Here is an 11,979-nt window from a genome sequence, read left to right on the forward strand (position 1 = left end):
GAAATCCAAAATTTAAGAACAAAATTTAACTCGTATTTAGAATAAGCAAATATTCAATCATCGGATGATGTCATGGCTGTCTGCATACGGTGGGTTGCTATCACAACCCAACCCCCGATATATCGATCTTATCGGGGGTTGTTGGATTATTCACAAAGGGTAATCAAAAAGGTAACGTAATCAAAATTACGTTAAATTTTGGATTATTCACAAAGTATCAATTACAATTATTGCTGTTATTTATGGTAGTAAAAATAAATAACTATTTAAAATAAAATTACTATTTCTCGATAAAAATCGAGGTATTAATATCATATATTTTAATTAAAAAGTATTTTTTGGAAGAATTTTTTTATAAATGTCCTCAAACTAAATTAACTACTAGTTCTTGTAAAAATAAGAATTACAGCAGAAAACACGGAGAGTATTCATATAACGTAAAATTCATACGCATCTCTTAAACGTTTCAATTGTTTAAAAAGGTTTCTATATTAGTTTGAGAAGATTTAAGAGGTACAAAAAAAAATCTTAATTTGAAAACATAAATTATAGTACTGAGATTATATTATAAAATACAAAAATAGCTTCAAAACATGAAAGTTGAAGAAAAAAATGATCTTTTTTACTATACAGCTATATCACCATTATTACCTTTTAAACTATAAAATTACTTTTCTTTATAATTTCAATCCAAAATTGAATATTTCTGCCAAGTTTTAATGGTTGTGCATGCATTCATTATTCAAATAACACATCATTCAGCAAGAATAACAGGACGAAATTTGATATAATAATAAACTGAATTTCCTGAAAAATAGTAATTTTTGAGAGGATAATTACTTAACCACTAACTTTTTTTAAATTATACACAATCGAGTAATATTTTAGGTTTAAGACAGTTAAATTAGCTCAATTTTTTAAATGCTTTATTATTCTCAAAAATAAATATTTTTTGCAAATCTTGATGCACTGATTCACAAATTAGTTAAGATTAACAAAAGCAAATATTTCTGAAAAAACTACAAGACAATACAAAATGGGCGCTGACAACAAAACTCGAAAAATTTTATTAATATTTAGCACCAAAGATTAATAAAAAGCAGCTATTTAATTAATTTCTCAGAACCATGTATTAAAACCCTTTGACGAGCGGTGGTATCACAGTAAAATCACCACTTTCTAAGAATTATTTCTAAACGCGCGGTGGTATCTAATCGAAACCAAAGCATCTAAAATAAAATTCTAACTTTAATAATTGCCAATAGATGGCAGCGCTGTAGCGCTTTGGCAGCGCTTTTCCCTTTTGCATGGAAAAGGGAAAAGCATGCCATTTTTAATGCTTTTTCTCAATACTTTCAATTTTTTTTTTCAGCAAGCAAAATATAAACACACTCAAAATGCATTCATAAATTTGTTGTATGAAAGCTGTCTACAACATACACATTTTTTTTCAAATCAAACGCGATAGAAAAATTCTTCATACTTGACATCTTTTTTGGTGGTTTCAGACATATTACCGCTCATCTACGGCGTGAGATTCTCTACCACTTGAAACGCGTTAGCGAAACAGGTCTGTTTTCCTTCCCCTGACTCTCTTAGTCAAATGGCTGATAATTTTTGGGAGTTTTGCCATGTGTTTTGTGGGTGAGGAATTTATTTACATTTGAGTAAGATTTATACGAATAGTATGGTTGAAATTTTCACTTTTGAGTTGCGTTCTTCTTGTATTTGCAAGAAACCATATTATGGATATTTTCTAATGTAGTATAATTTTCTTAATTTTTAAATGGTTAATTTAAATATTATGTTTCTTCATTACTTGAATATAGTTTTGATTGAATTTAAAGTCTAAATGCCACGTAAAGAACTTGCCATTGTTGGTTTTATTTGAGGATTACTTGTTATTAAAATTGTTTATTTTCTTTTATAATTTTTTTTTCATATTGTAAGATTATATAAGTATTTTTTATTGATAATATTGTATGTTTTAGTATTTCCATAAATAAATAATGTATAATTATGTTACAAAACGAATTAAAAAGTATAAATTATTCATAAGAAGAATATGTGCGGTCGACTATAAATTTTTTTAAATGTATTTTCTCTTCCCTTAGACCCTAAGCATGTAAATTAATTACATAATTTTTAAAAATTCAGAAAATGTATGTTTGAGGCTTCAAGGTATTAATGATATATTTATGCTTCAAAGGGTTAAAGTGTTTTACATGGTGCATGCAGATTGCATGTCAAATTTGGAGAAAAAAAAGTACTTTTAGTTTGGTTTTCTTAAGTATACAAACTATTTAGCGTTTCAATTTTATTCTATAGATTTTTAAGATTTTGGCAGTTGCATTTTGGCGATAGCTGCAAGAGGATCAACTTACGACTATGGCAAAACAAGTCGTGAATTTCCTTTCCTCGTTCAAACTATCAAAGCATGATATTTTTTTATTGATTTTGGTTACCAAATCACCGAATAACACTCTAAATTTCTGAAGTGCTTTGAGAATTTCGACATCCGAGAGGGCAGTCTTTTCAGCTGTCCTTTGAGCTGTCTTTTCAAACAGACTTCCCCTCCTCTTTGGACGGAAGTCTGTATGAAAAGAGGCTATTGTGGTTTATAGGTGGTATGTACGGTAGCGCATTTTCACAACCCATCTTATTTGCCTTTACGGTGGTAGGGTCGGGGTGGCATGTACTAAATAGGTTGTTTGCTTATTTTTTATGTTTTCAGAGGTTTTGGTTTCTATTTTTTTTTAGTTCAGAATAAGAAATATTGTATGACTATTTTTCTAAAAGAAATGTTTTCCACTGGTGTGCACTTTTAAGGAAGAATGATATATAAAGATGCTGAGACGTTCTTTATTTTTCCGATAAATACAAGACACTCTTTTCAATATTACAGCTATTGTAATAATATAAAAGCAAACTATTTACTTATCACTACAGTCAAATCACAAGGCAATTTTCTCAGGAAATATATAGCGAATCTTGTTGTAGTGGAAGGAAGTCATTCTGGATTCGCTCATCAAATACTGTCGAAATGTTTGATGCTTAGTGGAAACTTACGCTTTCAAATCGCATTTGCAGTATGTTTTTCCTCTCCATTGTATGAAGTAGGCCATATAAATAAAGTGTTCCTTGTTCAAGTGCCATTCTTAAAATTGTTCGTCGGTCGTGAATTGTTACTTTTTATTTTAATTATTTTGAGTCAGTTTTTGTATTATCAGAGCAATTTTTGTATTTAATCGCTTGCCATGTCTCCATTATGGATGAAAAAAAAGTGTGAACTCATTATAAAACAAATAAACAGAAATGTACTTGCTCCTAGCGTAAGTGATAGTAATCTGACAAAAAAAGGATGACAGTTGGCCAATTAAAGATATTTTAACTTATCTTTTGCTTAATCTAAAAAAAAAAAAATAATCAGGAAGCGAAATTGTCGTGGAACAGATGACGAGAGACAGAGGTACGAATAATGAACACACAATGTCTCGACCTATCTTAATCTTTCTTGGACAAAATGCGCCGATAATTGCTGATTTGATATCATGAAGCATGAAAAATTTTGTGGATGCCTTAAACATAATTTACTTGTCGGATCTGAAGCAGGAGATTGTTTTAAATTACTTTTCGAGAAAAAAAAATCGTAAGAAAACAATAAATAAATAAGAAATGCAGAGGTAGTGAAATCTGCAACATTTAATGAATGGGAATAGTCAGGACTGATAACAGAAAATGGCGATGGAAGCCAGGTACTGACATAAGTGATTTATGGCGATCTACGATTGATTTATTATCTAAGATTGATAAAAGAGTGTTTTAATAACAGTTTAAAATCCGAATAAAAATAAGATGAAAAATACAGACATTTTTGATGCAGATATTTCTCACAACTTTTTTTTCAATCATTCAATAATAAGCAAAACATTTTTATGTTTTGCTTATTACCCATAATTTGAGCATGCTTCACTCATGCGTAAATTTTTGGAAATATAACGTTAAACTTACACTCAAAAATTGATTTTGTCCTATTGATACTACAGAAAACCTTAAATAAAAAAATTCAGCTGGAAAAATCAAGAAGCATAACGTTTTATGCTAAAAAATAATACTTAAGATGAATGAAAGTAAAAGTTTTAGGCTGAAAGCTGAAGACTGTAGTAACGAAATATATTTCGAGGAGCTACGTTCTCAGAATTTTAACAAATTTATTATTTATTATGGCAGAATGAAATGAAGGTTTAAAAATAGGAACTGACTTGATAGTGTTATATCTTGATTCTGAAAGATCAAATGAGAGAGTAGCGTAGCACAACAGTTCTTTTACTTACAGTCTTATAATATGCACACAAAAACATTTGGTTCTCATCTAGATTAATGTTATTTACAAAATTCACACAACAGTTGAAAGTTTAATTATGAAATAGTTCCTCAATCAAATCGGAGAAAAGACACACACACACACACACAAACGCTAACAGGCTGTTAGCTCAAACATCTACTCCAGGGGCCGCTCCGGAAATCCACTGATCTTTATCGGGTACATCCTATCACGGAAACCCAAATCACACGGAGCTTTTCACAAAATCCGAAACTCATTCTTCGAGCACCAACGTCTCTCTGAATCTCCTTCGACGCCTCTCACGACACACACATATGTATATATATGTAACATATTTTTGGTTTAAGTAGAATGCAGGTTCGAAGCAGTGAAGAGACTTAGTATTTTTAATTCTGTTTTATTCTCTATCGGGAGGCAGACATGATTATTTACAAAAAGGCACAGCACAGCACCAAAACAGAAGGCAAAAAGGGACGAACAAACGATCACTAGCCTTATATAACATTGGATTTCTGACCAGGAGCCAATTCAATACACGTGTGACCTTTGGCACCTTTTGAAGGGTAAAAGTATTACTTTCATTTAATACGTAGTACTGATGGCGCATTATTTTTACAAAGGGATTAATTAAACCGAAAGTGGAATTGGATCACGAAATAAGAGAATATTCTAGACTGAAGTTACGATGGGCTAAATTTAGATAAAATCTTGGAAATTAATTAAATTGAAATTAGAATTAAAATATCATTACATATATATATGTAATGATATTTTAAATCTAATTTCAATTCTAATTAATCTCCGAATTTTTCGCTCAATTCAGCACATATTAACTTCATTCTAAAATATTCTCTTATTTCCTCATCCTATTCCACTCTTTCTATTTAATTAATTTAACGCAAGTTTTGTAAAAATGCTTTCGTCAGTGGTTCCCACGCTCTGATTGAAGGGATAAAATATTGCTGACTTAAACAAATTCTTTTGAAAGATCCCTATGATTCCCTTACCTAATTCGACGCGTGTAGAGAAATGCTCATCAGAATCTCATGGTATATAAGACCAGGGGGAAAATATTTTCCTTCTCTTTTACCTTCTTCTGCTTTTGTGCCGTGAACGGACGTGCCTTGTCCGTGCCTCTTGTAAATAAATCTTGCCTTCCGGGAGAGAATAAAGCGAAATTAAAAATTCAAAGTGTCATCTCTTTCTGCCTTCAAAACTGCCTTATGCTTTCAAAAAATATGGTTACACACACACACACACACACACACACACACACACACACACACACACACACACATGTTTTTCACAAAACATTAGTAAGAAATACTGGTTCAGAATTACTCACAGGATTTTTACTGAACCAATGGAAAACGTATGTTGCATGACACATGGAAATTGTTCAGGTTCCAAAGAAATTAAACTGCGGATACTTGCTTGAAAGAATTTTATCCTTTTATGACTGTTATATCACAATCATACATTTATTCGTATAAAAAAAACTCTTCATTAAACAACATAAAAGGGGAAGAAAAGTATATTAGATTTGAAAACATTCATCTTAGTGCATACACTCTTTCAGTTGTTTTACTGCACCTTATACTGTTACTTGTCAAATTCAAGATTTTGATGATTCTTCAACATTCCGAACTTTTTCAAGTCCAAAAAATTGCTCGCGTACACTTGTGACGACATATTACACTTTCAGATTTGAAGAGAACAAGACATTAATTGTAATTGTCAAAAAATTTATGTTTTAATTCCATATTGTACTTTTCCTTGAATGAGGAAAACGCATTTTTTGGAATTATATTTATCTGTCAAAAAGAAAAGATTTTGAATAAGAAAAATGAAATTAGGTATGCAGTCTTAATACCAAAGCTTGTGGATTTCTATTGAATTTCAGACATCATTTATTAAAAAGAATCTATCCTACCAGGTAAGAATGAATGCAGTATAAAATTTAACAAATTGGAAACGAAATTTGGCATATTATTTTATGGTTAAAATTATAGATCTGTATCAAATTTTGGAACACATCCTGGATTCTCATCTCCTTATGTCACATCACAAAATGCTCTGTAAAAGTATATAAGAAATATAAAGAACAAGCACTCCTGATTTTTAGAATGCGTATGATAAATGGTTTAAGAATGGCATTGAAACCAGGATGAGATATACATATGATGGGGAGGGGTGGTAGCTGGAATTGTAAACATCTATATCCGCATATTATTGTTAATAATTAAATAAGCAAAGTAAGAAATTATTCGGATGTTTTTTTTTTAATTTTTTGGAACTCTAGAATATATATTTCAATTAAAATGCATGTCATGCTCTTCCCGAAAAGACTGAACAAACGAAACAAAAACATTTCCTCTTAAGACGATGACCTTTTATGGGAAAAGGAAGTAAGGAAGTAAAATGCCGACGACATTTGCTTGACGCAAATTTATTTTCAATGTGAGCGCTTCATCTACTGCACTGATAAATTTTCGAACTGAATTCATTCAATCATTTCTCTCACTGACGGACGCTCCTGCTAACATTATGGAAAAATGTCTTGAGGTGCAAGCAAGTACTTTGCCTACTTTGTGCCATTTTGATATTCCAAGCCCAAATGTGCAGTTTTGCAACTAAAATGCAAAGAGAGAATCTTGAAATTCTTTATAATAAAAGTCACCACTTTACGAGAATGCGTTAAGGCGCTTATAAAATGATGTCGCACATAATGACGTGAAAATTGATAAAATTAAAAATGATATCCAGAAGATCTTAAGAAATAAGCCTAATCTAATCATTAGCTCTCATACATTATCATCCCAGAATGAAAGAAGACATGATATCTTTAGACGAGCACAAAATGAGAGAGATTGGTCTCAAAACATTCTTGGATGTTCACCAATAAAGATATTATCTCTCTCATCTATTTTTTCAGCTTAAAAATTATGGACTTGATCAAGCTGTGCCACTTGCTCAGATTTTCATTTCAAGAGTCCACAGATAAGCGTTTTGTGCTACATATCACAGTGAAAAAATCGAATATGCATTTTGGACATCTTTTCGATCCATTAAAACTAACATTTGACACGACATTGCAATTTTAGTAACAAGATCACATACCAAATTTCATTTATCTAAGTCATTGTTTTTTAAACTATCACATTTACATGAATGCAAATGAATAGCCCAATGGAACGCCAACCCCTTCTAGGGATTAGGTTCGAAATTTTATGTGTATCTATATTTTAGATACTAAAATTGCGTACTAAATATTTTTTATTGAGTTCTTTACGTTCTGTAGTTTTCGTGTTCTCTTTTTCTCAGATGAATAGGCTGACGTATTTCCTGTTAATGTATTTCATTAAAAATTGATAGATAGATATAAATTTGGTGTAAAAACGACACATCACATTTGATCTGTGATCTCAAAACGATTTAGATTTATCGTATTTATAGACAGACATAATTCCACAATTGTATTTTGCAGATACATGGATATTCGCCAAAATTTCGATTGCTGAAAATTGCAATCATTTCTCGTTGACTACTACGTGTACGACAGAGTGAAAACTGTTCCCTTTCCAAAAGTCATCGTCATTTGCATTAGAAAGACATGCACTGTTTCACCTGAAGTCTTCTCTTGTGAAATCAAAATGATTCTATTCTATTGGAACTCATTCTTAAACATCAGGCTTCCTCGTATGCGAATAATATTCAGAGGAAATATTGTAATAGTTTTTAAAAAAAATTAGGACTCGAGATTGTTTATGCGATTTTATTATTTGTAATTTTTGTTTTTTGTATAGTTAGTTATTCATATAGTTAATATTAATTTATACTGAACATAGATGGAGCAGTTTGCTCTAAGCCTATGTATATTTGGAATGTGGGTGAAGAGCACTTAAGCACCCTTTATTGTAAACCCTTCAACTTGAGAGTTGGTGTGAAACTGGTGCAAGCTGGCACCTCTCGCTCTCCGTTAGCGGCAAAAGGCATTATTCGTTCGCTCTTTGTTAGCGGCATTTTCTACATTTAAATAGATATATTATGTGTTTTTTTTCCTTATATATGTGTAATCATCGTCCATGTGTGTTATTATATATATGTGTGTGTGTGTGTGAAAATTAATAAAAAAAACAAGAAAACATCTTTCCTTGGATTAAGCACACACAACCGGCTACAGAGATTTTGGCCTTTTTTTTTTTTTTGGTTCTATAAACTAGTTTTTGGAATTATGACAAATTCTGATTACAATAATTCAAAAACGCTTTGATCTAGACATATGAGATTTGGTACATTACATATAAATTTCTCGATTCGCTTGTTTTTTCTGTTATCAACGGAGAGGCACCCCAAATATGGGGATGAGAAGTTTTCTGGATGGTGGCTTGTTCTTACTTACCTGGTGAGTAAATGGAGGGATCTACTTACTGGCAATACTATGCTGGGGCATATTTATACAGGAGGGATTGTACCATGGTTAGTGCTACCGTTAGGACTTGAATATAGTACTCCTCTCAGCGAGGTCCTAATGACAGTCATTCATTTGCACCGGGACGCTATAAAAGCGGGGGAGATTTGCTTTGCTGTTCTGATTGTCTTTTCTGGATGACTATGGCATGCTTTTTCTTTTAATATCCAACAGAAGATTACATTGTTACCTTGGCGTTCAAACATTTTACATTTTTTCATCAGATACATAATCTTGGGGTTTTCATCCATTGTCGAGAACCAAAGATGAAGGATTATGTTTAATGTGTAACGGCATAAAACACAAATAATTAATTTAAATGTAATTCCCAAATATTATAATTGTAGATATGTTTTGCCCCTTTTTTAAAAAGTTTTTTTTCCCTTTTCTTTTTATGGTTAAAAATACCTCCTTGCTTGTTATTCGAGAGGTTAAAAAAATAATGATGAGTGGAAGCTGAAAATAAATATTTCGTAAGTGATTTTGAGATTTTGTTAATATCATAGTAAAATATCGTTAAAGTTAAAAAAGTATTAATTGTTTCATGCGGATTTCAAATCGACAATCATCAATGCAAGTTTCTTTCACGGTGCTCTGACCGCTGCACAAACATTTCCATCGGTTCAACGAAATCTAAGTACATCAACTGTATTATTATTGCCAATATTAATTATATTAGACTCGTTACTCTTGCCACTGGCCTAAATTTTTTAATGGTTGCTTTGGCAGTAGGTGGTTCGAGACCCGCGTGCCTTATATACGCCGTCTGCAATTTCGGAACGTGTTGTTATCCTATGAAAAAAAAAATGTCTGAGATTTTTTTTTTTTTTTTTTTTTTTTTTTTTTTTTGCTATTGCTTTTAAAAAAATGAAATCAACTGCAATTTGTAGAAGGAATAAAAACACAAGTTTTAGTAGTACGCAAGTTCTAGGAAGCGCGGAGGAATACACAGCACACCTTCTCTCTGATAACAGATTGATTGTGGCAGTTACTAGTCTGGTCTTCACTCCATTGTAAAATCTTCCCCACAGCAAGAAAATTCTTTTTTATTTCTGTTTTTTTTTATATTACAGCTGTGTTCGTCTGGGGTTCATCTGGGTGAAGAGCTCTTGAGCACCCTTTATTGTAAACACTTCAACTTGAGAGTTGGTGTGAAACTGGTGCAAGCTGACACCGTTCGCTCTCCGTTAGCGGCAAAAGGCATTATTCGTTCGCTCTTTGTTAGCGGCATTTTCTACATTTAAATATATATTTTATGTGTTTTCCTTATATATGTATGATTATCGTCCATGTGTGTTGTTATGTGTGTGTGTGTGTGAAAATAAATAAGAAAAGACAATAAAGCATCCTTCCTTCGATTAAGTACACACAACCAGCTACATATTGGAGGCACCGGCGAGATGTCAGCATGAGAAACAGATAAGTTACTTTTTTCTTATTATTTATTATTATTATTTGATGTTTTTAAAGAGAAGAACATCTGATGAATTAGATTAATAAGTAGTTATTTCGAATTGCGAGCGAACTTAATTTTTCTTTAGTTTCAGTTTCGTTTCGCAAACGATTTGTTCTTTGATTTCATTTCAACATGCACGATCCGAAAAAATATAAGGAACACATAACGCAAATTAAATTCGCAAGAGGCAAGGTTAAGGCCTCTTTGATTAGATTGGAAAATACTGCAGACGAATTAGAATCAAAGAATAAAATAGTGATTCGTTTGCAGAGATTAGAAGAACTTTTGAAAGATTTCGAAGGATTGGATTCAAAATTTAATTTGAGGATTCTGCAATCGAGGAATTCGAAAATAGATATTTTTCCTTGAAATTAAAGTTTCAAAATAAAATTGATGTTCTTAATACATCTCAATCTACTTCTACTAAAACACAGAATTCCTCATTTAGTGTGCAATCTAATGCGAATTTTCGTTTACCAAAACTTAATATTCCAGTGTTTTCTGGTAAATTTGAAGATTGGATGAACTTTAAGGATCTATTTGTATCCACAGTTCATTCGCAAATTTTACTAAGCAATAGACAAAAATTTCAATATTTAAAGAGTTTGCTGTCTGATGAACCCGAATCTTTGATATAGTTGTCCAATGACTCCTATGAAGAAGCATGGGGGAAATTAATGGACAGGTATGATAAAAAGAAGAAAATTATTCATGCATTAATTAAAACATTTTTGGAACAAAAAGACATCTCTCAAGCCAATTCAACGAATTTGAGAAATATGGTTGACAAGAGTGATGAGGTTTTGAGAGGGTTAAAATCTTTAGGAGAAGAGGCATCTAGTAGAGATCCATGGCTGATGCATTTTTTATTGCAAAAATTAGATCCTGAAACAAGAAGATTTTGGTCTGTGAAGACCAGAAATTTCCTACGTGGGAAGAATTCTTGGAGTTTTTAAATACCAGTTCTTCATCTCTTGAATTAATGGTTTATAATGAATCTGATGCTAAAATTCCTACTAAGTCTAATTTTGTCGCATGTGAAAATTACCAAAGAAATATGACTGATAAAAATTGTTTGAAATGTTCGGGAATGCATAAATTGTTTAAGTGTATTAAATTTAACACGTATTTCAGATCCCAAACCTAATGATAAACAAACCGCAAACCACCCCTCTGAAGGTGATATCTGTCAAGAGGGAAAAACGCAATCAGTGGCACTTTAACGGCCTGTTAGTTCTAACACGTCCCTGAATAACTCCAAATTTATATCATTCCTTCCCACGGCAAAGGTTTTACTGTATAATAGTGACGGTGATTCTTTTTTATTCAGAGCTTTGCTAAATAGCTGCTCGGAATCCAGTTTTGCAAGTGAGAATGTAATAAGCACTTTAGGATTAAAAAGAAAGAATGCTAGAGTGTCTCTAAGTGGGGTTCAAGCAGGAACTATACATGGCTGAATTAATTAAAAAATTCGGTCAAGAGTTAGCGAAGAATGTTTGACAGTTAATGCTTTTATTTTAAATAAGGTTACTTCTTAAATCCCAGTTGAGAATATTAACATTAAAGAGTAAGATTATTAGAAGGTGGATCCCTCTGTCAGACGAATATTTTTCAAGGCTATCAGAATGTGATATAATTTTAGGCTCTGATTTCTTTTTCTTTAAGATACCAATATATCAAAACCATATGTTCTAAATAAGTTGCAAT

Source organism: Argiope bruennichi, chromosome X2, assembly GCF_947563725.1.
Source record: "Argiope bruennichi chromosome X2, qqArgBrue1.1, whole genome shotgun sequence".
Classification (NCBI taxonomy): Eukaryota; Metazoa; Arthropoda; class Arachnida; order Araneae; family Araneidae; genus Argiope; species Argiope bruennichi.